Source organism: Leuresthes tenuis, unplaced genomic scaffold (genome assembly GCF_036924035.1).
Source record: "Leuresthes tenuis unplaced genomic scaffold, fLeuTen1.0.hap1 SCAF_1, whole genome shotgun sequence".
Lineage (NCBI taxonomy): Eukaryota > Metazoa > Chordata > Actinopteri > Atheriniformes > Atherinopsidae > Leuresthes > Leuresthes tenuis.
This window is the reverse complement of record NW_027325355.1, coordinates 43,598,959-43,622,214: the sequence shown is the minus strand read 5'-3', so window position 1 is coordinate 43,622,214 and position 23,256 is coordinate 43,598,959. Positions and strand designations below refer to the sequence as shown.

At 55.5% G+C, this 23,256-nt stretch overlaps 3 non-coding genes and 12 pseudogenes across 3 annotated transcripts; all 15 read right to left on the bottom strand.

The window, feature by feature from the left end:
• Positions 1-17,258: 17,258 nt before the first annotated feature.
• Positions 17,259-17,376, bottom strand: LOC140289373 (5S ribosomal RNA; annotated as a pseudogene).
• A 269-nt stretch (positions 17,377-17,645) lies between these two features.
• Positions 17,646-17,763, bottom strand: LOC140293463 (5S ribosomal RNA; annotated as a pseudogene).
• A 269-nt stretch (positions 17,764-18,032) lies between these two features.
• Positions 18,033-18,150, bottom strand: LOC140293462 (5S ribosomal RNA; annotated as a pseudogene).
• Positions 18,151-18,807: 657 nt separating this feature from the next.
• LOC140291428 (5S ribosomal RNA) lies at positions 18,808-18,926 on the bottom strand (annotated as a pseudogene).
• Positions 18,927-19,195: 269 nt separating this feature from the next.
• On the bottom strand, positions 19,196-19,314 carry LOC140297521 (5S ribosomal RNA). Its single transcript, XR_011913248.1, has one exon. It is a non-coding gene; the product is annotated as a 5S ribosomal RNA (ribosomal RNA).
• A 266-nt stretch (positions 19,315-19,580) lies between these two features.
• LOC140291626 (5S ribosomal RNA) lies at positions 19,581-19,699 on the bottom strand (annotated as a pseudogene).
• A 269-nt stretch (positions 19,700-19,968) lies between these two features.
• On the bottom strand, positions 19,969-20,087 carry LOC140289036 (5S ribosomal RNA; annotated as a pseudogene).
• A 269-nt stretch (positions 20,088-20,356) lies between these two features.
• On the bottom strand, positions 20,357-20,475 carry LOC140295360 (5S ribosomal RNA; annotated as a pseudogene).
• Positions 20,476-20,744: 269 nt separating this feature from the next.
• LOC140274199 (5S ribosomal RNA) lies at positions 20,745-20,863 on the bottom strand. The gene has a single exon (XR_011908179.1). It is a non-coding gene; the product is annotated as a 5S ribosomal RNA (ribosomal RNA).
• A 266-nt stretch (positions 20,864-21,129) lies between these two features.
• Positions 21,130-21,248, bottom strand: LOC140292014 (5S ribosomal RNA; annotated as a pseudogene).
• A 269-nt stretch (positions 21,249-21,517) lies between these two features.
• LOC140318034 (5S ribosomal RNA) lies at positions 21,518-21,636 on the bottom strand (annotated as a pseudogene).
• Positions 21,637-21,905: 269 nt separating this feature from the next.
• Positions 21,906-22,024, bottom strand: LOC140272825 (5S ribosomal RNA; annotated as a pseudogene).
• A 262-nt stretch (positions 22,025-22,286) lies between these two features.
• On the bottom strand, positions 22,287-22,405 carry LOC140295612 (5S ribosomal RNA; annotated as a pseudogene).
• Positions 22,406-22,674: 269 nt separating this feature from the next.
• Positions 22,675-22,793, bottom strand: LOC140295358 (5S ribosomal RNA; annotated as a pseudogene).
• Positions 22,794-23,062: 269 nt separating this feature from the next.
• On the bottom strand, positions 23,063-23,181 carry LOC140274084 (5S ribosomal RNA). The gene has a single exon (XR_011908079.1). It is a non-coding gene; the product is annotated as a 5S ribosomal RNA (ribosomal RNA).
• Positions 23,182-23,256: the final 75 nt, after the last annotated feature.

The following is a 23,256-nucleotide window of genomic DNA, read 5'->3' as shown; positions in this document are numbered from 1 at the left end:
CCTGCTTCCTGGTTGCTGCTCGGGAAGGAGTGGCCAGGAGGAATTAATTATTCTGCTGGTTCAGGGTCTGTGGTGGCTGGGGGGCTGCTGGCCCCATGGTGTGCCCACTGTGCTAGACCCCAGCGGAGTCAAGGGAGGGATGACGTGTGGATGTATGGGACGTGAAAGTGTGTGTGGTGATGATTGGGCCTGGGTCTGGGACTTGCTGTCGCCTGGCCTGCCTGTGCTTCTCCCAATGGGGGGCCGGCGTTGCCTCTCCCCACTCCTCGCGACTTCACCCACCTGTGGGCACGTCTTGACTGCCAGGGCTCTTGGCCAGGGGCACTGAGGCAGGCGCTGACCCACTGCATGGCTGTCTGGGGCGCTTGGCCCTCCCGGGTATTGGGTGGGGCCTCTGCCGGGGGGTTTTGGGGCGCTCGGGCTCCTGGGGCCGGGTCCGGTGCACGGCCCATGTCTGGGCGGCTGGGGCCTGGTGGGGTCGGTGGGCTGTTGCCCCTGGCTCCCGGGCGCCTCTGCCCTATGCTTATGGGGGCTCTGTCCGGGGGCTTCCACTGCTGTCTTCTGGGTGGATGCGTGGTTGTCCCTGTGGTGGGCATCCTGGGTTCTGTGCTCCGTGGGGGCTGCTGGTGGCCTGGGTCTTGTGGGCCTCTCTGCCTGTTTCTGATTGCTTGGGGGGGCTGTGGATTGTGGCCGTGTACACTTATACACTCATAAGTAAGAACGGTTATCATGTAGGTCCTGTGCCATGGGTGTTGCATGTTCTCACACACACACACACAATACACATTCATTAGTCCAGTAGCAGTTGATGTATTACCATGTCGCCTCAGGTCATCTATATGCACAGTTGTGTTGTATGCGATTGCCACTACTTGTGCTTGTTTTTGTTTGTTTGTGTGTTTGTTTTTTCTCTGCTTGTTTGCATGGTCCTCGCAGTGTTATGTATCGCAAAGAAAACTATTCTCATGAACTGGAAAGCGAAAAACAGTCTGTGTATTAAGCAGTTTAGAAATGTTATTTTAGATTATATTAGCATGGAAACAATGTCTGCCTCCTCAAAACATCAATTGGCTGAATTTCATTCTCTCTGGTCCCCGCTGATTAGCTTTATCACATAGTGGTGGTGGTGGGTTGCTGTCCCGTCGCTCTGGGCGGTTGGGTGTGTGCTGGGGGGGGGCTGTGTGGCTTTGGGCGTCTGGTGGTCTCTCGGGTCGTGGGGACCGGGTTGGTCATTGCTGGGGGGGACTGTGTGTCGGGCTTGGAGGGCAGTTTTGGGGGCTTGCGGGTGGGGCTGTCTTGCTGTGTGGGGCGGGGTCCCTTAGGGGCCTTGGGGTGGTGGCTGCTGGCTCTGTACCGGGTGGCTGGGCCGCTCTGGCGTGGGTGGTGGTGCTGGGCCTGGGCCCTGGTGGCTGGGCGCTGCCTTGCGCCCGGGGGGGCTGGGTTGCCCTGGACATGCCACAGTATGGGTGGGTTGGTGCAGGTCCTGGTGCCAGGCTTGTTGCTCTGGGACCTCCAGGGTGTCCGCAGGTGGTTGTTTTCTTTAGGGTGTTGGGGCGTGCGGTGGGGGGGGTGCTTTTCCCCTGTTGAGGGGGGTGCCTGGGTGATGGTGGGTCTCAGGCCCGGGCTGCTGCGTCTGGTGTGACCGGGTGGTTTGTTTGTTTTTTTGTAGAGGTCCTCCGGGGTGGGATGGGGTTGGGCGGGGTGGGTACCTTCTGGGGGTACAGTAGCTCCCGGAATATAGTCGCTGCAAGCCCCGAGCCTGGTGGACATCAGGCCCTCCTGCCCTGTGCTGGGTCCCAGGTAGCGGGGGTGCCTATTGCAGCCAGTCCCTGGCTGCCTTCATACCCTCTCCCTTTTGGCTCCTGTACACAGCACACACTCACACATGAAGGGTTTTGGGGGGCGTGTGTGTTCTGTGGGGTGTAGTGGATGGGGCCACGTAGGTGGTCCCCTTGGCTGCACTCTGCAGTTCCCCGCCCCTGTTTTAATTACACCTTAGACATCACTACTTATCAAACACACACACACACATTAGGTCTTGGGGGGTGGTTGCACTGAGTGGCATCTGGTGGACGGGGCTCTTTGGGTATGTAGGCTGCCCAGAGGGCCGCGCTCCCAGTTCTACAAGGTTGGCTGCCCCTCAATTTTAATCGCTCACTATTAGAAAATATTGAAGAGCCAGAAGGGTGAGGGGAGGGGTCTTCTCACACCCCTGCTTCCTGGTTGCTGCTCGGGAAGGAGTGGCCAGGAGGAATTAATTATTCTGCTGGTTCAGGGTCTGTGGTGGCTGGGGGGCTGCTGGCCCCATGGTGTGCCCACTGTGCTAGACCCCAGCGGAGTCAAGGGAGGGATGACGTGTGGATGTATGGGACGTGAAAGTGTGTGTGGTGATGATTGGGCCTGGGTCTGGGACTTGCTGTCGCCTGGCCTGCCTGTGCTTCTCCCAATGGGGGGCCGGCGTTGCCTCTCCCCACTCCTCGCGACTTCACCCACCTGTGGGCACGTCTTGACTGCCAGGGCTCTTGGCCAGGGGCACTGAGGCAGGCGCTGACCCACTGCATGGCTGTCTGGGGCGCTTGGCCCTCCCGGGTATTGGGTGGGGCCTCTGCCGGGGGGTTTTGGGGCGCTCGGGCTCCTGGGGCCGGGTCCGGTGCACGGCCCATGTCTGGGCGGCTGGGGCCTGGTGGGGTCGGTGGGCTGTTGCCCCTGGCTCCCGGGCGCCTCTGCCCTATGCTTATGGGGGCTCTGTCCGGGGGCTTCCACTGCTGTCTTCTGGGTGGATGCGTGGTTGTCCCTGTGGTGGGCATCCTGGGTTCTGTGCTCCGTGGGGGCTGCTGGTGGCCTGGGTCTTGTGGGCCTCTCTGCCTGTTTCTGATTGCTTGGGGGGGCTGTGGATTGTGGCCGTGTACACTTATACACTCATAAGTAAGAACGGTTATCATGTAGGTCCTGTGCCATGGGTGTTGCATGTTCTCACACACACACACACAATACACATTCATTAGTCCAGTAGCAGTTGATGTATTACCATGTCGCCTCAGGTCATCTATATGCACAGTTGTGTTGTATGCGATTGCCACTACTTGTGCTTGTTTTTGTTTGTTTGTGTGTTTGTTTTTTCTCTGCTTGTTTGCATGGTCCTCGCAGTGTTATGTATCGCAAAGAAAACTATTCTCATGAACTGGAAAGCGAAAAACAGTCTGTGTATTAAGCAGTTTAGAAATGTTATTTTAGATTATATTAGCATGGAAACAATGTCTGCCTCCTCAAAACATCAATTGGCTGAATTTCATTCTCTCTGGTCCCCGCTGATTAGCTTTATCACATAGTGGTGGTGGTGGGTTGCTGTCCCGTCGCTCTGGGCGGTTGGGTGTGTGCTGGGGGGGGGCTGTGTGGCTTTGGGCGTCTGGTGGTCTCTCGGGTCGTGGGGACCGGGTTGGTCATTGCTGGGGGGGACTGTGTGTCGGGCTTGGAGGGCAGTTTTGGGGGCTTGCGGGTGGGGCTGTCTTGCTGTGTGGGGCGGGGTCCCTTAGGGGCCTTGGGGTGGTGGCTGCTGGCTCTGTACCGGGTGGCTGGGCCGCTCTGGCGTGGGTGGTGGTGCTGGGCCTGGGCCCTGGTGGCTGGGCGCTGCCTTGCGCCCGGGGGGGCTGGGTTGCCCTGGACATGCCACAGTATGGGTGGGTTGGTGCAGGTCCTGGTGCCAGGCTTGTTGCTCTGGGACCTCCAGGGTGTCCGCAGGTGGTTGTTTTCTTTAGGGTGTTGGGGCGTGCGGTGGGGGGGGTGCTTTTCCCCTGTTGAGGGGGGTGCCTGGGTGATGGTGGGTCTCAGGCCCGGGCTGCTGCGTCTGGTGTGACCGGGTGGTTTGTTTGTTTTTTTGTAGAGGTCCTCCGGGGTGGGATGGGGTTGGGCGGGGTGGGTACCTTCTGGGGGTACAGTAGCTCCCGGAATATAGTCGCTGCAAGCCCCGAGCCTGGTGGACATCAGGCCCTCCTGCCCTGTGCTGGGTCCCAGGTAGCGGGGGTGCCTATTGCAGCCAGTCCCTGGCTGCCTTCATACCCTCTCCCTTTTGGCTCCTGTACACAGCACACACTCACACATGAAGGGTTTTGGGGGGCGTGTGTGTTCTGTGGGGTGTAGTGGATGGGGCCACGTAGGTGGTCCCCTTGGCTGCACTCTGCAGTTCCCCGCCCCTGTTTTAATTACACCTTAGACATCACTACTTATCAAACACACACACACACATTAGGTCTTGGGGGGTGGTTGCACTGAGTGGCATCTGGTGGACGGGGCTCTTTGGGTATGTAGGCTGCCCAGAGGGCCGCGCTCCCAGTTCTACAAGGTTGGCTGCCCCTCAATTTTAATCGCTCACTATTAGAAAATATTGAAGAGCCAGAAGGGTGAGGGGAGGGGTCTTCTCACACCCCTGCTTCCTGGTTGCTGCTCGGGAAGGAGTGGCCAGGAGGAATTAATTATTCTGCTGGTTCAGGGTCTGTGGTGGCTGGGGGGCTGCTGGCCCCATGGTGTGCCCACTGTGCTAGACCCCAGCGGAGTCAAGGGAGGGATGACGTGTGGATGTATGGGACGTGAAAGTGTGTGTGGTGATGATTGGGCCTGGGTCTGGGACTTGCTGTCGCCTGGCCTGCCTGTGCTTCTCCCAATGGGGGGGCGGCGTTGCCTCTCCCCACTCCTCGCGACTTCACCCACCTGTGGGCACGTCTTGACTGCCAGGGCTCTTGGCCAGGGGCACTGAGGCAGGCGCTGACCCACTGCATGGCTGTCTGGGGCGCTTGGCCCTCCCGGGTATTGGGTGGGGCCTCTGCCGGGGGGTTTTGGGGCGCTCGGGCTCCTGGGGCCGGGTCCGGTGCACGGCCCATGTCTGGGCGGCTGGGGCCTGGTGGGGTCGGTGGGCTGTTGCCCCTGGCTCCCGGGCGCCTCTGCCCTATGCTTATGGGGGCTCTGTCCGGGGGCTTCCACTGCTGTCTTCTGGGTGGATGCGTGGTTGTCCCTGCGGTGGGTATCCTGGGTTCTGTGCTCCGTGGGGGCTGCTGGTGGCCTGGGTCTTGTGGGCCTCTCTGCCTGTTTCTGATTGCTTGGGGGGGCTGTGGATTGTGGCCGTGTACACTTATACACTCATAAGTAAGAACGGTTATCATGTAGGTCCTGTGCCATGGGTGTTGCATGTTCTCACACACACACACACACACACAATACACATTCATTAGTCCAGTAGCAGTTGATGTATTACCATGTCGCCTCAGGTCATCTATATGCACAGTTGTGTTGTATGCGATTGCCACTACTTGTGCTTGTTTTTGTTTGTTTGTGTGTTTGTTTTTTCTCTGCTTGTTTGCATGGTCCTCGCAGTGTTATGTATCGCAAAGAAAACTATTCTCATGACCTGGAAAGCGAAAAACAGTCTGTGTATTAAGCAGTTTAGAAATGTTATTTTAGATTATATTAGCATGGAAACAATGTCTGCCTCCTCAAAACATCAATTGGCTGAATTTCATTCTCTCTGGTCCCCGCTGATTAGCTTTATCACATAGTGGTGGTGGTGGGTTGCTGTCCCGTCGCTCTGGGCGGTTGGGTGTGTGCTGGGGGGGGCTGTGTGGCTTTGGGCGTCTGGTGGTCTCTCGGGTCGTGGGGACCGGGTTGGTCATTGCTGGGGGGGACTGTGTGTCGGGCTTGGAGGGCAGTTTTGGGGGCTTGCGGGTGGGGATGTCTTGCTGTGTGGGGCGGGGTCCCTTAGGGGCCTTGGGGTGGTGGCTGCTGGCTCTGTACCGGGTGGCTGGGCCGCTCTGGCGTGGGTGGTGGTGCTGGGCCTGGGCCCTGGTGGCTGGGCGCTGCCTTGCGCCCGGGGGGGCTGGGTTGCCCTGGACATGCCACAGTATGGGTGGGTTGGTGCAGGTCCTGGTGCCAGGCTTGTTGCTCTGGGACCTCCAGGGTATCCGCAGGTGGTTGTTTTCTTTAGGGTGTTGGGGCGTGCGGTGGGGGGGTGCTTTTCCTCTGTTGAGGGGGGGGCCTGGGTGATGGTGGGTCTCAGGCCCGGGCTGCTGCGTCTGGTGTGACCGGGTGGTTTGTTTGTTTTTTTGTAGAGGTCCTCCGGGGTGGGATGGGGTTGGGTTGAGTGGGGTTGGGCGGGGTGGGTACCTTCTGGGGGTACAGTAGCTCCCGGAATATGGTCGCTGCAAGCCCCGAGCCTGGTGGACATCAGGCCCTCCTGCCCTGTGCTGGGTCCCAGGTAACGGGGGTGCCTATTGCAGTCAGGCCCTGGCAGCCCTCTCCGGGGGAGAGTAGCCCCCCCGGTGTATATCCCCATATCCTCTCCCTTTTGGCTCCTGTACACAGCACACACTCACACATGAAGGGTTTTGGGGGGCGTGTGTGTTCTGTGGGGTGTAGTGGATGGGGCCACGTAGGTGGTCCCCTTGGCTGCACTCTGCAGTTCCCCGCCCCTGTTTTAATTACACCTTAGACATCACTACTTATCAAACACACAAAAACACATTAGGTCTTGGGGGGTGGTTGCACTGAGTGGCATCTGGTGGACGGGGCTCTTTGGGTATGTAGGCTGCCCAGAGGGCCGCGCTCCCAGTTCTACAAGGTTGGCTGCCCCTCAATTTTAATCGCTCACTATTAGAAAATATTGAAGAGCCAGAAGGGTGAGGGGAGGGGTCTTCTCACACCCCTGCTTCCTGGTTGCTGCTCGGGAAGGAGTGGCCAGGAGGAATTAATTATTCTGCTGGTTCAGGGTCTGTGGTGGCTGGGGGGCTGCTGGCCCCATGGTGTGCCCACTGTGCTAGACCCCAGCGGAGTCAAGGGAGGGATGACGTGTGGATGTATGGGACGTGAAAGTGTGTGTGGTGATGATTGGGCCTGGGTCTGGGACTTGCTGTCGCCTGGCCTGCCTGTGCTTCTCCCAATGGGGGGGCGGCGTTGCCTCTCCCCACTCCTCGCGACTTCACCCACCTGTGGGCACGTCTTGACTGCCAGGGCTCTTGGCCAGGGGCACTGAGGCAGGCGCTGACCCACTGCATGGCTGTCTGGGGCGCTTGGCCCTCCCGGGTATTGGGTGGGGCCTCTGCCGGGGGGTTTTGGGGCGCTCGGGCTCCTGGGGCCGGGTCCGGTGCACGGCCCATGTCTGGGCTGCTGGGGCCTGGTGGGGTCGGTGGGCTGTTGCCCCTGGCTCCCGGGCGCCTCTGCCCTATGCTTATGGGGGCTCTGTCCGGGGGCTTCCACTGCTGTCTTCTGGGTGGATGCGTGGTTGTCCCTGCGGTGGGTATCCTGGGTTCTGTGCTCCGTGGGGGCTGCTGGTGGCCTGGGTCTTGTGGGCCTCTCTGCCTGTTTCTGATTGCTTGGGGGGGCTGTGGATTGTGGCCGTGTACACTTATACACTCATAAGTAAGAACGGTTATCATGTAGGTCCTGTGCCATGGGTGTTGCATGTTCTCACACACACACACACAATACACATTCATTAGTCCAGTAGCAGTTGATGTATTACCATGTCGCCTCAGGTCATCTATATGCACAGTTGTGTTGTATGCGATTGCCACTACTTGTGCTTGTTTTTGTTTGTTTGTGTGTTTGTTTTTTCTCTGCTTGTTTGCATGGTCCTCGCAGTGTTATGTATCGCAAAGAAAACTATTCTCATGACCTGGAAAGCGAAAAACAGTCTGTGTATTAAGCAGTTTAGAAATGTTATTTTAGATTATATTAGCATGGAAACAATGTCTGCCTCCTCAAAACATCAATTGGCTGAATTTCATTCTCTCTGGTCCCCGCTGATTAGCTTTATCACATAGTGGTGGTGGTGGGTTGCTGTCCCGTCGCTCTGGGCGGTTGGGTGTGTGCTGGGGGGGGCTGTGTGGCTTTGGGCGTCTGGTGGTCTCTCGGGTCGTGGGGACCGGGTTGGTCATTGCTGGGGGGGACTGTGTGTCGGGCTTGGAGGGCAGTTTTGGGGGCTTGCGGGTGGGGATGTCTTGCTGTGTGGGGCGGGGTCCCTTAGGGGCCTTGGGGTGGTGGCTGCTGGCTCTGTACCGGGTGGCTGGGCCGCTCTGGCGTGGGTGGTGGTGCTGGGCCTGGGCCCTGGTGGCTGGGCGCTGCCTTGCGCCCGGGGGGGCTGGGTTGCCCTGGACATGCCACAGTATGGGTGGGTTGGTGCAGGTCCTGGTGCCAGGCTTGTTGCTCTGGGACCTCCAGGGTATCCGCAGGTGGTTGTTTTCTTTAGGCTGTTGGGGCGTGCGGTGGGGGGGTGCTTTTCCTCTGTTGAGGGGGGGGCCTGGGTGATGGTGGGTCTCAGGCCCGGGCTGCTGCGTCTGGTGTGACCGGGTGGTTTGTTTGTTTTTTTGTAGAGGTCCTCCGGGGTGGGATGGGGTTGGGTTGAGTGGGGTTGGGCGGGGTGGGTACCTTCTGGGGGTACAGTAGCTCCCGGAATATGGTCGCTGCAAGCCCCGAGCCTGGTGGACATCAGGCCCTCCTGCCCTGTGCTGGGTCCCAGGTAGCGGGGGTGCCTATTGCTGCCAGTCCCTGGCTGCCCTCTCCGGGGGAGAGTAGCTCTCCCGGTGTATATCCCCATACCCTCTCCCTTTTGGCTCCTGTACACAGCACACACTCACCCATGAAGGGTTTTGGGGGGCGTGTGTGTTCTGTGGGGTGTAGTGGATGGGGCCACGTAGGTGGTCCCCTTGGCTGCACTCTGCAGTTCCCCGCCCCTGTTTTAATTACACCTTAGACATCACTACTTATCAAACACACACACACACATTAGGTCTTGGGGGGTGGTTGCACTGAGTGGCATCTGGTGGACGGGGCTCTTTGGGTATGTAGGCTGCCCAGAGGGCCGCGCTCCCAGTTCTACAAGGTTGGCTGCCCCTCAATTTTAATCGCTCACTATTAGAAAATATTGAAGAGCCAGAAGGGTGAGGGGAGGGGTCTTCTCACACCCCTGCTTCCTGGTTGCTGCTCGGGAAGGAGTGGCCAGCAGGAATTAATTATTCTGCTGGTTCAGGGTCTGTGGTGGCTGGGGGGCTGCTGGCCCCATGGTGTGCCCACTGTGCTAGACCCCAGCGGAGTCAAGGGAGGGATGACGTGTGGATGTATGGGACGTGAAAGTGTGTGTGGTGATGATTGGGCCTGGGTCTGGGACTTGCTGTCGCCTGGCCTGCCTGTGCTTCTCCCAATGGGGGGGCGGCGTTGCCTCTCCCCACTCCTCGCGACTTCACCCACCTGTGGGCACGTCTTGACTGCCAGGGCTCTTGGCCAGGGGCACTGAGGCAGGCGCTGACCCACTGCATGGCTGTCTGGGGCGCTTGGCCCTCCCGGGTATTGGGTGGGGCCTCTGCCGGGGGGTTTTGGGGCGCTCGGGCTCCTGGGGCCGGGTCCGGTGCACGGCCCATGTCTGGGCTGCTGGGGCCTGGTGGGGTCGGTGGGCTGTTGCCCCTGGCTCCCGGGCGCCTCTGCCCTATGCTTATGGGGGCTCTGTCCGGGGGCTTCCACTGCTGTCTTCTGGGTGGATGCGTGGTTGTCCCTGCGGTGGGTATCCTGGGTTCTGTGCTCCGTGGGGGCTGCTGGTGGCCTGGGTCTTGTGGGCCTCTCTGCCTGTTTCTGATTGCTTGGGGGGGCTGTGGATTGTGGCCGTGTACACTTATACACTCATAAGTAAGAACGGTTATCATGTAGGTCCTGTGCCATGGGTGTTGCATGTTCTCACACACACACACACAATACACATTCATTAGTCCAGTAGCAGTTGATGTATTACCATGTCGCCTCAGGTCATCTATATGCACAGTTGTGTTGTATGCGATTGCCACTACTTGTGCTTGTTTTTGTTTGTTTGTGTGTTTGTTTTTTCTCTGCTTGTTTGCATGGTCCTCGCAGTGTTATGTATCGCAAAGAAAACTATTCTCATGACCTGGAAAGCGAAAAACAGTCTGTGTATTAAGCAGTTTAGAAATGTTATTTTAGATTATATTAGCATGGAAACAATGTCTGCCTCCTCAAAACATCAATTGGCTGAATTTCATTCTCTCTGGTCCCCGCTGATTAGCTTTATCACATAGTGGTGGTGGTGGGTTGCTGTCCCGTCGCTCTGGGCGGTTGGGTGTGTGCTGGGGGGGGCTGTGTGGCTTTGGGCGTCTGGTGGTCTCTCGGGTCGTGGGGACCGGGTTGGTCATTGCTGGGGGGGACTGTGTGTCGGGCTTGGAGGGCAGTTTTGGGGGCTTGCGGGTGGGGATGTCTTGCTGTGTGGGGCGGGGTCCCTTAGGGGCCTTGGGGTGGTGGCTGCTGGCTCTGTACCGGGTGGCTGGGCCGCTCTGGCGTGGGTGGTGGTGCTGGGCCTGGGCCCTGGTGGCTGGGCGCTGCCTTGCGCCCGGGGGGGCTGGGTTGCCCTGGACATGCCACAGTATGGGTGGGTTGGTGCAGGTCCTGGTGCCAGGCTTGTTGCTCTGGGACCTCCAGGGTATCCGCAGGTGGTTGTTTTCTTTAGGGTGTTGGGGCGTGCGGTGGGGGGGTGCTTTTCCTCTGTTGAGGGGGGGGCCTGGGTGATGGTGGGTCTCAGGCCCGGGCTGCTGCGTCTGGTGTGACCGGGTGGTTTGTTTGTTTTTTTGTAGAGGTCCTCCGGGGTGGGATGGGGTTGGGTTGAGTGGGGTTGGGCGGGGTGGGTACCTTCTGGGGGTACAGTAGCTCCCGGAATATGGTCGCTGCAAGCCCCGAGCCTGGTGGACATCAGGCCCTCCTGCCCTGTGCTGGGTCCCAGGTAACGGGGGTGCCTATTGCAGTCAGGCCCTGGCAGCCCTCTCCGGGGGAGAGTAGCCCCCCCGGTGTATATCCCCATACCCTCTCCCTTTTGGCTCCTGTACACAGCACACACTCACACATGAAGGGTTTTGGGGGGCGTGTGTGTTCTGTGGGGTGTAGTGGATGGGGCCACGTAGGTGGTCCCCTTGGCTGCACTCTGCAGTTCCCCGCCCCTGTTTTAATTACACCTTAGACATCACTACTTATCAAACACACAAAAACACATTAGGTCTTGGGGGGTGGTTGCACTGAGTGGCATCTGGTGGACGGGGCTCTTTGGGTATGTAGGCTGCCCAGAGGGCCGCGCTCCCAGTTCTACAAGGTTGGCTGCCCCTCAATTTTAATCGCTCACTATTAGAAAATATTGAAGAGCCAGAAGGGTGAGGGGAGGGGTCTTCTCACACCCCTGCTTCCTGGTTGCTGCTCGGGAAGGAGTGGCCAGGAGGAATTAATTATTCTGCTGGTTCAGGGTCTGTGGTGGCTGGGGGGCTGCTGGCCCCATGGTGTGCCCACTGTGCTAGACCCCAGCGGAGTCAAGGGAGGGATGACGTGTGGATGTATGGGACGTGAAAGTGTGTGTGGTGATGATTGGGCCTGGGTCTGGGACTTGCTGTCGCCTGGCCTGCCTGTGCTTCTCCCAATGGGGGGGCGGCGTTGCCTCTCCCCACTCCTCGCGACTTCACCCACCTGTGGGCACGTCTTGACTGCCAGGGCTCTTGGCCAGGGGCACTGAGGCAGGCGCTGACCCACTGCATGGCTGTCTGGGGCGCTTGGCCCTCACGGGTATTGGGTGGGGCCTCTGCCGGGGGGTTTTGGGGCGCTCGGGCTCCTGGGGCCGGGTCCGGTGCACGGCCCATGTCTGGGCGGCTGGGGCCTGGTGGGGTCGGTGGGCTGTTGCCCCTGGCTCCCGGGCGCCTCTGCCCTATGCTTATGGGGGCTCTGTCCGGGGGCTTCCACTGCTGTCTTCTGGGTGGATGCGTGGTTGTCCCTGCGGTGGGTATCCTGGGTTCTGTGCTCCGTGGGGGCTGCTGGTGGCCTGAGTCTTGTGGGCCTCTCTGCCTGTTTCTGATTGCTTGGGGGGGCTGTGGATTGTGGCCGTGTACACGTATACACTCATAAGTAAGAACGGTTATCATGTAGGTCCTGTGCCATGGGTGTTGCATGTTCTCACACACACACACACACACACAATACACATTCATTAGTGCAGTAGCAGTTGATGTATTACCATGTCGCCTCAGGTCATCTATATGCACAGTTGTGTTGTATGCGATTGCCACTACTTGTGCTTGTTTTTGTTTGTTTGTGTGTTTGTTTTTTCTCTGCTTGTTTGCATGGTCCTCGCAGTGTTATGTATCGCAAAGAAAACTATTCTCATGACCTGGAAAGCGAAAAACAGTCTGTGTATTAAGCAGTTTAGAAATGTTATTTTAGATTATATTAGCATGGAAACAATGTCTGCCTCCTCAAAACATCAATTGGCTGAATTTCATTCTCTCTGGTCCCCGCTGATTAGCTTTATCACATAGTGGTGGTGGTGGGTTGCTGTCCCGTCGCTCTGGGCGGTTGGGTGTGTGCTGGGGGGGGCTGTGTGGCTTTGGGCGTCTGGTGGTCTCTCGGGTCGTGGGGACCGGGTTGGTCATTGCTGGGGGGGACTGTGTGTCGGGCTTGGAGGGCAGTTTTGGGGGCTTGCGGGTGGGGCTGTCTTGCTGTGTGGGGCGGGGTCCCTTAGGGGCCTTGGGGTGGTGGCTGCTGGCTCTGTACCGGGTGGCTGGGCCGCTCTGGCGTGGGTGGTGGTGCTGGGCCTGGGCCCTGGTGGCTGGGCGCTGCCTTGCGCCCGGGGGGGCTGGGTTGCCCTGGACATGCCACAGTATGGGTGGGTTGGTGCAGGTCCTGGTGCCAGGCTTGTTGCTCTGGGACCTCCAGGGTATCCGCAGGTGGTTGTTTTCTTTAGGGTGTTGGGGCGTGCGGTGGGGGGGTGCTTTTCCTCTGTTGAGGGGGGGGCCTGGGTGATGGTGGGTCTCAGGCCCGGGCTGCTGCGTCTGGTGTGACCGGGTGGTTTGTTTGTTTTTTTGTAGAGGTCCTCCGGGGTGGGATGGGGTTGGGTTGAGTGGGGTTGGGCGGGGTGGGTACCTTCTGGGGGTACAGTAGCTCCCGGAATATGGTCGCTGCAAGCCCCGAGCCTGGTGGACATCAGGCCCTCCTGCCCTGTGCTGGGTCCCAGGTAACGGGGGTGCCTATTGCAGCCAGGCCCTGGCAGCCCTCTCCGGGGGAGAGTAGCCCCCCCGGTGTATATCCCCATACCCTCTCCCTTTTGGCTCCTGTACACAGCACACACTCACACATGAAGGGTTTTGGGGGGCGTGTGTGTTCTGTGGGGTGTAGTGGATGGGGCCACGTAGGTGGTCCCCTTGGCTGCACTCTGCAGTTCCCCGCCCCTGTTTTAATTACACCTTAGACATCACTACTTATCAAACACACACACACACATTAGGTCTTGGGGGGTGGTTGCACTGAGTGGCATCTGGTGGACGGGGCTCTTTGGGTATGTAGGCTGCCCAGAGGGCCGCGCTCCCAGTTCTACAAGGTTGGCTGCCCCTCAATTTTAATCGCTCACTATTAGAAAATATTGAAGAGCCAGAAGGGTGAGGGGAGGGGTCTTCTCACACCCCTGCTTCCTGGTTGCTGCTCGGGAAGGAGTGGCCAGGAGGAATTAATTATTCTGCTGGTTCAGGGTCTGTGGTGGCTGGGGGGCTGCTGGCCCCATGGTGTGCCCACTGTGCTAGACCCCAGCGGAGTCAAGGGAGGGATGACGTGTGGATGTATGGGACGTGAAAGTGTGTGTGGTGATGATTGGGCCTGGGTCTGGGACTTGCTGTCGCCTGGCCTGCCTGTGCTTCTCCCAATGGGGGGGCGGCGTTACCTCTCCCCACTCCTCGCGACTTCACCCACCTGTGGGCACGTCTTGACTGCCAGGGCTCTTGGCCAGGGGCACTGAGGCAGGCGCTGACCCACTGCATGGCTGTCTGGGGCGCTTGGCCCTCCCGGGTATTGGGTGGGGCCTCTGCCGGGGGGTTTTGGGGCGCTCGGGCTCCTGGGGCCGGGTCCGGTGCACGGCCCATGTCTGGGCGGCTGGGGCCTGGTGGGGTCGGTGGGCTGTTGCCCCTGGCTCCCGGGCGCCTCTGCCCTATGCTTATGGGGGCTCTGTCCGGGGGCTTCCACTGCTGTCTTCTGGGTGGATGCGTGGTTGTCCCTGCGGTGGGTATCCTGGGTTCTGTGCTCCGTGGGGGCTGCTGGTGGCCTGGGTCTTGTGGGCCTCTCTGCCTGTTTCTGATTGCTTGGGGGGGCTGTGGATTGTGGCCGTGTACACTTATACACTCATAAGTAAGAACGGTTATCATGTAGGTCCTGTGCCATGGGTGTTGCATGTTCTCACACACACACACACAATACACATTCATTAGTCCAGTAGCAGTTGATGTATTACCATGTCGCCTCAGGTCATCTATATGCACAGTTGTGTTGTATGCGATTGCCACTACTTGTGCTTGTTTTTGTTTGTTTGTGTGTTTGTTTTTTCTCTGCTTGTTTGCATGGTCCTCGCAGTGTTATGTATCGCAAAGAAAACTATTCTCATGACCTGGAAAGCGAAAAACAGTCTGTGTATTAAGCAGTTTAGAAATGTTATTTTAGATTATATTAGCATGGAAACAATGTCTGCCTCCTCAAAACATCAATTGGCTGAATTTCATTCTCTCTGGTCCCCGCTGATTAGCTTTATCACATAGTGGTGGTGGTGGGTTGCTGTCCCGTCGCTCTGGGCGGTTGGGTGTGTGCTGGGGGGGGCTGTGTGGCTTTGGGCGTCTGGTGGTCTCTCGGGTCGTGGGGACCGGGTTGGTCATTGCTGGGGGGGACTGTGTGTCGGGCTTGGAGGGCAGTTTTGGGGGCTTGCGGGTGGGGATGTCTTGCTGTGTGGGGCGGGGTCCCTTAGGGGCCTTGGGGTGGTGGCTGCTGGCTCTGTACCGGGTGGCTGGGCCGCTCTGGCGTGGGTGGTGGTGCTGGGCCTGGGCCCTGGTGGCTGGGCGCTGCCTTGCGCCCGGGGGGGCTGGGTTGCCCTGGACATGCCACAGTATGGGTGGGTTGGTGCAGGTCCTGGTGCCAGGCTTGTTGCTCTGGGACCTCCAGGGTATCCGCAGGTGGTTGTTTTCTTTAGGCTGTTGGGGCGTGCGGTGGGGGGGTGCTTTTCCTCTGTTGAGGGGGGGGCCTGGGTGATGGTGGGTCTCAGGCCCGGGCTGCTGCGTCTGGTGTGACCGGGTGGTTTGTTTGTTTTTTTGTAGAGGTCCTCCGGGGTGGGATGGGGTTGGGTTGAGTGGGGTTGGGCGGGGTGGGTACCTTCTGGGGGTACAGTAGCTCCCGGAATATGGTCGCTGCAAGCCCCGAGCCTGGTGGACATCAGGCCCTCCTGCCCTGTGCTGGGTCCCAGGTAGCGGGGGTGCCTATTGCTGCCAGTCCCTGGCTGCCCTCTCCGGGGGAGAGTAGCTCTCCCGGTGTATATCCCCATACCCTCTCCCTTTTGGCTCCTGTACACAGCACACACTCACACATGAAGGGTTTTGGGGGGCGTGTGTGTTCTGTGGGGTGTAGTGGATGGGACCACGTAGGTGGTCCCCTTGGCTGCACTCTGCAGTTCCCCGCCCCTGTTTTAATTACACCTTAGACATCACTACTTATCAAACACACACACACACATTAGGTCTTGGGGGGTGGTTGCACTGAGTGGCATCTGGTGGACGGGGCTCTTTGGGTATGTAGGCTGCCCAGAGGGCCGCGCTCCCAGTTCTACAAGGTTGGCTGCCCCTCAATTTTAATCGCTCACTATTAGAAAATATTGAAGAGCCAGAAGGGTGAGGGGAGGGGTCTTCTCACACCCCTACTTCCTGGTTGCTGCTCGGGAAGGAGTGGCCAGGAGGAATTAATTATTCTGCTGGTTCAGGGTCTGTGGTGGCTGGGGGGCTGCTGGCCCCATGGTGTGCCCACTGTGCTAGACCCCAGCGGAGTCAAGGGAGGGATGACGTGTGGATGTGTGGATGTATGGGACGTGAAAGTGTGTGTGGTGATGATTGGGCCTGGGTCTGGGACTTGCTGTCGCCTGGCCTGCCTGTGCTTCTCCCAATGGGGGGGCGGCGTTGCCTCTCCCCACTCCTCGCGACTTCACCCACCTGTGGGCACGTCTTGACTGCCAGGGCTCTTGGCCAGGGGCACTGGGGCAGGCGCTGACCCACTGCGTGGCTGTCTGGGGCGCTTGGCCCTCCCGGGTATTGGGTGGGGCCTCTGCCGGGGGGTTTTGGGGCGCTCGGGCTCCTGGGGCCGGGTCCGGTGCACGGCCCATGTCTGGGCGGCTGGGGCCTGGTGGGGTCGGTGGGCTGTTGCCCCTGGCTCCCGGGCGCCTCTGCCCTATGCTTATGGGGGCTCTGTCCGGGGGCTTCCACTGCTGTCTTCTGAGTGGATGCGTGGTTGTCCCTGCGGTGGGCATCCTGGGTTCTGTGCTCCGTGGGGGCTGCTGGTGGCCTGGGTCTTGTGGGCCTCTCTGCCTGTTTCTGATTGCTTGGGGGGGCTGTGGATTGTGGCCGTGTACACTTATACACTCATAAGTAAGAACGGTTATCATGTAGGTCCTGTGCCATGGGTGTTGCATGTTCTCACACACACACACACACACACACACAATACACATTCATTAGTCCAGTAGCAGTTGATGTATTACCATGTCGCCTCAGGTCATCTATATGCACAGTTGTGTTGTATGCGATTGCCACTACTTGTGCTTGTTTTTGTTTGTTTGTGTGTTTGTTTTTTCTCTGCTTGTTTGCATGGTCCTCGCAGTGTTATGTATCGCAAAGAAAACTATTCTCATGAACTGGAAAGCGAAAAACAGTCTGTGTATTAACCTGTTTAGAAATGTTCTTTTAGATTATATTAGCATGGGAACAATGTCTGCCTCCTTAAAACATCAATTGGCTGAATTTCATTCTCTCTGGTCCCCGCTGATTAACTGTGTGGCTTCGGGCGTCTGGTGGTCTCTCGGGTCGTGGGGACCGGGTTGGTCATTGTTGGGGGGGACTGTGTGTCAGGCTTGGAGGGCAGTTTTGGGGGCTTGCAGGTGGGGCTGTCTTGCGGTGTGGGGCGGGGTCCCTTAGGGGCCTTGGGGTGGTGGCTGCTAAGTACTGGAATCATACACTTCCTCTATGTAACCAGATAATTGCAGAGAAAGGCTTATGTGTAGTGGGCACATCTTCTTCCCTGACGTGATTATTCTCTGCAGCTGAAACTGAGACTCTCAGATCACTTCGTGTCTGCCAACAAAGCAGCAGCAGCTGAAGATGACCAACTTCCTCATGTGTCACAGGGTGATCAGACGTTGCAACAAAAGACATTTAGGTGGTCCAGAGAAGAGATAAAGCTTACAGCACCTGGTATTCCCAAGCAGTCTCCCACCCAAGTACTAACCAGGCCAACCTTGCTTGGCTTCCGAGATCAGACGAGGTCAGGCATGTTCAGGGTGGTGTGGCCGTAAGCGACAATGTCTGTGACAAATGTGCATTATATAGGTACTGGAATCATATGGTTCCTCTATGTAACCAGATAATTGCAGAGAAAGGCTTATGTGTAGTGGGCACATCTTCTTCCCTGACGTGATTATTCTCTGCAGCTGAAACTGAGACTCTCAGATCACTTCGTGTCTGCCAACAAAGCAGCAGAAGCTGAAGATGACCAACTTCCTCATGTGTCACAGGGTGATCAGACGTTGCAACAAAAGACATTCAGGTGGTCCAGAGAAGAGATAAAGCTTACAGCACCTGGTATTCCCAAGCAGTCTCCCACCCAAGTACTAACCAGGCCAACCGTGCTTGGCTTCCGAGATCAGACGAGGTCAGGCATATTGAGGGTGGTGTGGCCGTAAGCAACAATGTCTGTGACAAATGTGCATTATATAGGTACTGGAAAAATACACTTCTTCTATGTAACCAGATAATTGCCGAGAAAGGCTGATGTGTAGTGGGCACATCTTCTTCCCTGACGTTATTATTCTCTGCAGCTGAAACTGAGACTCTCAGATCACTTCGTGTCTGCCAACAAAGCAGCAGAAGCTGAAGATGACCAACTTCCTCATGTGTCACAGGGTGATCAGACGTTGCAACAAAAGACATTCAGGTGGTCCAGAGAAGAGATAAAGCTTACAGCACCTGGTATTCCCAAGCAGTCTCCCACCCAAGTACTAACCAGGCCAACCGTGCTTGGCTTCCGAGATCAGACGAGGTCAGGCATATTGAGGGTGGTGTGGCCGTAAGCAACAATGTCTGTGACAAATGTGCATTATATAGGTACTGGAATCATACAGTTCCTCTATGTAACCAGATAATTGCCGAGAAAGGCTGATGTGTAGTGGGCACATCTTCTTCCCTGACGTTATTATTCTCTTCAGTTGAAACTGAGACTCTCAGATCACTTCGTGTCTGCCAACAAAGCAGCAGCAGCTGAAGATGACAAACTTCCTCATGTGTCACAGGGTGATCAGACGTTGCAACAAAACACATGCAGGTGGTAGAGAGAAGAGAAAAAGCTTACAGCACCTGGTATTCCCAAGCAGTCTCCCATTGAAGTACGAACCAGACCCAACCCCGCTTGGCTTCCAGGATAAGACAAGGTGGGGCTTATTCAGGGTGGTGTGGCGGTAAGCAACAATATTTGTTAGAAATGTGAATTATATAGGTACTGGAATCATACACTTCCTCTATGAAACCAGATAATTGCCGAGAAAGGCTGATGTGTAGTGGGCATATCATCTTCTCTGATGTGATCATTCTCTTCAGCTGAAACTGAGACTCTCAGATCACTTCGTGTCTGCCAACAAAGCAGCAGAAGCTGAAGATGACAAACTTCCTCATGTGTCACAGGGTGATCAGACGTTGCAACAAAAGACATTCAGGTGGTCCAGAGAAGAGATAAAGCTTACAGCACCTGGTATTCCCAAGCAGTCTCCCACCCAAGTACTAACCAGGCCGAACCCTCCTTGGCTTCTGAGAGCAGACGAGGTCAGACATATTCAGGGTGGTTTGGCCGTAAGCAACAATCTCTGTGACAAATGTGCATTATATAGGCAATGGAATCATATGGTTCCTCTATGTAACAAGATAATTGCCGAAAAAGGCTGATATGTAGTGGGCACATCTTGTTCCCTGACGTGATAATTTTCTCCATTTGAAAATGAGACTCTAAGATCACTTCGTGTCTGCCAACAAAGCAGCAGCAGCTGAAGATGACCAACTTCCTCATGTGTCACAGGGTGATCAGACGTTGCAACAAAAGACATGCAGGTGGTTGAGAGAAGAGAAAAAGCTTACAGCACCTGGTATTCCCAAGCAGTCTCCCATCCAAGTACTAACCAGGCCCAACCCTGCTTGGTTTCCAAGATCAGACGAGGTCGGGCATATTCAGGGTGGTGTGGCCGTAAGCAACAATGTCTGTGACAAATATAAACTGTATAGGTACTGGAATCATACGGTTCCTCTATGCAACCAGATAATTGCCAAGAAAGGCTGATAAGTAGTGGAAACATCTTCCCTGTCGTGATTATTCTCTCCAGCTGAAACTGAGACTCTCATATCACTTCGTGTCTGCCAACAAAGCAGCAGCAGCTGAAGATGACCAACTTCCTCATGTGTCAAAGGGCGATCAGACATTGCAACAAAAGACATGCAGGTGGTAGAGAGAAGAGAAAAAGCTTACAGCACCTGGTATTCCCAAGCAGTCTCCCATTCAAGTACTAACAAGGCCCAACCCTGCTTGGGTTCTGAGATCAGACGAGGTCGGGCATATTCAGGGTGGTGTGGCCGTAAGTAACAATGTCTGTGACAAATGTGCATTATATAGGTACTGGAATCATACGGTTCCTCTATGCAACCAGATAATTGCCAAGAAAGGCTAACTTGTAGTGGGCACATCTTCTTCCCTGATGTGATTATTCTCTGCAGCTGAAACTGAGACTCTAAGATCACTTCGTGTCTGCCAACAAAGCAGCAGCAGCTGAAGATGACCAACTTCCTCATGTGTCACAGGATGATCAGACATTGCAACAAAAGACATGCAGGTGGTAGAGAGAAGAGAAAAAATTTACAGCACCTGGTATTCCCAAGCGGTCTCCCATTCAAGTACTAACCAGGCCCAACCCTGCTTGGGTTCCGAGATCATACTAGGTCGGGCATATTCAGGGTGGTGTGGCCGAAAGTAGCAATGTCTGTGACAAATATGCATTATATAGGTACTGGAATCATACGGTTCCTCTATGCAACCAGATAATTGCCAAGAAAGGCTAACTTGTAGTGGGCACATCTTCTTCCCTGATGTGATTATTCTCTTCAGCTGAAACTGAGACTCTCAGATCACTTTGTGTCTGCCAACAAAGCAGCAGCAGCTGAAGATGACCAACTTCCTCATGTGTCACAGGGCGATCAGACGTTGCAACAAAAGACATGCAGGTGGTAGAGAGAAGAGAAAAAGCTTACAGCACCTCGTAATCCCAAGCGGTCTCTCATCAAAGTACTAACCAGGCCCAACCCTCCTTGGCTTCTGAGATCAGACGAGGTCAGACATATTCAGGGTGGTTTGGCCGTAAGCAACAATCTCTGTGACAAATGTGCATTATATAGGCAATGGAATCATATGGTTCCTCTATGTAACAAGATAATTGCCGAAAAAGGCTGATATGTAGTGGGCACATCTTGTTCCCTGACGTGATAATTTTCTCCAGCTGAAAATGAGACTCTAAGATCACTTCGTGTCTGCCAACAAAGCAGCAGCAGCTGAAGATGACCAACTTCCTAATGTGTCACAGGGTGATCAGGCGTTGCAACAAAAGACATGCAGGTGGTTGAGAGAAGAGAAAAAGCTTACAGCACCTGGTATTCCCAAGCGGTCTCCCATCCAAGTACTAACCAGGCCCAACCCTGCTTGGCTTCCAAGATCAGACGAGGTCGGGCATATTCAGGGTGGTGTGGCCGTAAGCAACAATGTCTGTGACAAATATAAACTGTATAGGTACTGGAATCATACGGTTCCTCTATGCAACCAGATAATTGCCAAGAAAGGCTGATCAGTAGTGGAAACATCTTCCCTGATGTGATTATTCTCTCCAGCTGAAACTGAGACTCTCATATCACTTCGTGTCTGCCAACAAAGCAGCAGCAGCTGAAGATGACCAACTTCCTCATGTGTCACAGGGCGATCAGACATTGCAACAAAAGACATGCAGGTGGTAGAGAGAAGAGAAAAAGCTTACAGCACCTGGTATTCCCAAGCAGTCTCCCATTCAAGTACTAATCAGGCCCAACCCTGCTTGGGTTCTGAGATCAGACGAGGTTGGGCATATTCAGGGTGGTGTGGCCGTAAGTAACAATGTCTGTGACAAATGTGCATTATATAGGTACTGGAATCATACGGTTCCTCTATGCAACCAGATAATTGCCAAGAAAGGCTGATATGTAGTGGGCACATCTTGTTCCCTGACGTGATAATTTTCTCCAGCTGAAAATGAGACTCTAAGATCACTTCGTGTCTGCCAACAAAGCAGCAGAAACTGAAGATGACCAACTTCCTCATGTGTCACAGGGTGATCAGACGTTGCAACAAAAGACATGCAGGTGGTTGAGAGAAGAGAAAAAGCTTACAGCACCTGATAATCCCAAGCGGTCTCCCATCCAAGTACTAACCAGGCACAACCCTGCTTGGCTTCCGAGATCAGACGAGGTCGGGCTTATTCAGGGTGGTGTGGCCGTAAGCAACAATGTCTGTGACAAATGTAAATTGTATAGGTACTGGAATCATACGTTTCCTCTATATAACCAGATAATTGCAGAGAAAGGCTGATAAATAGTGGGCACATCTTCTTCCCTGACGTGATTATTCTCTCCAGCTGAAAATGAGACTCTCAGATCACTTCGTGTCTGCCAACAAAGCAGCAGCAGCTGAAGATGACCAACTTCCTTATGTGTCACAGGGCGATCAGACCTTGCAACAAAATACATGCAGGTGGTAGAGAGAAGAGAAAAAGCTTACAGCACCTGGCATTCCCAAGGGGTCTCCCATTCAAGTACTAACCAGGCCCAGCCCTCCTTGGCTTCCGAGATCAGTCGAGGTCGGGCATATTCAGGGTGGTGTGGCCGTAAGTAACAATGTCTGTGAAAAATGTGCATTATATAGGTACTGGAATAATACAGTTCCTCTATGTAACCAGATAATTGCAGAGAAAGGCTAACTTGTTGTGGGCACATCTTCTTCCTTGATGTGATTATTCTCTGCAGCTGAAACTGAGACTCTCAGATCACTTCGTGTCTGCTAACAAAGCAGCAGCAGCTGAAGATGACCAACTTCCTCATGTGTCACAGCGCGATCAGACATTACAACAAAAGACATGTAGGTGGTAGAGAAAAAGCTTACAGCACCTGGTATTCCCAAGCGGTGTCCCATCAAAGTACTAACCAGGCCCAGCCCTCCTTGGCTTCCAAGATCAGACAAGGTCAGACATATTCAGGGTGGTTTGGCCGTAAGTAACAATCTCATTGACAAATGTGCATTATATAGGCAATGGAATCATACACTTCCTCTATGTAACCAGATAATTGCCGAGAAAGGCTGATATGTAGTGGGCACATCTTCTTCCCTGATGTGATTATTCTCTTCAGCTGAAACTGAGACTCTCAGATCACTTTGTGTCTGCCAACAAAGCAGCAGCAGCTGAAGATGACCAACTTCCTCATGTGTCACAGGGCGATCAGACGTTGCAACAAAAGACATGCAGGTGGTAGAGAGAAGAGAAAAAGCTTACAGCACCTCGTAATCCCAAGCGGTCTCTCATCAAAGTACTAACCAGGCCCAACCCTCCTTGGCTTCTGAGATCAGACGAGGTCAGACATATTCAGGGTGGTTTGGCCGTAAGCAACAATCTCTGTGACAAATGTGCATTATATAGGCAATGGAATCATATGGTTCCTCTATGTAACAAGATAATTGCCGAAAAAGGCTGATATGTAGTGGGCACATCTTGTTCCCTGACGTGATAATTTTCTCCAGCTGAAAATGAGACTCTAAGATCACTTCGTGTCTGCCAACAAAGCAGCAGCAGCTGAAGATGACCAACTTCCTAATGTGTCACAGGGTGATCAGGCGTTGCAACAAAAGACATGCAGGTGGTTGAGAGAAGAGAAAAAGCTTACAGCACCTGGTATTCCCAAGCGGTCTCCCATCCAAGTACTAACCAGGCCCAACCCTGCTTGGCTTCCAAGATCAGACGAGGTCGGGCATATTCAGGGTGGTGTGGCCGTAAGCAACAATGTCTGTGACAAATATAAACTGTATAGGTACTGGAATCATACGGTTCCTCTATGCAACCAGATAATTGCC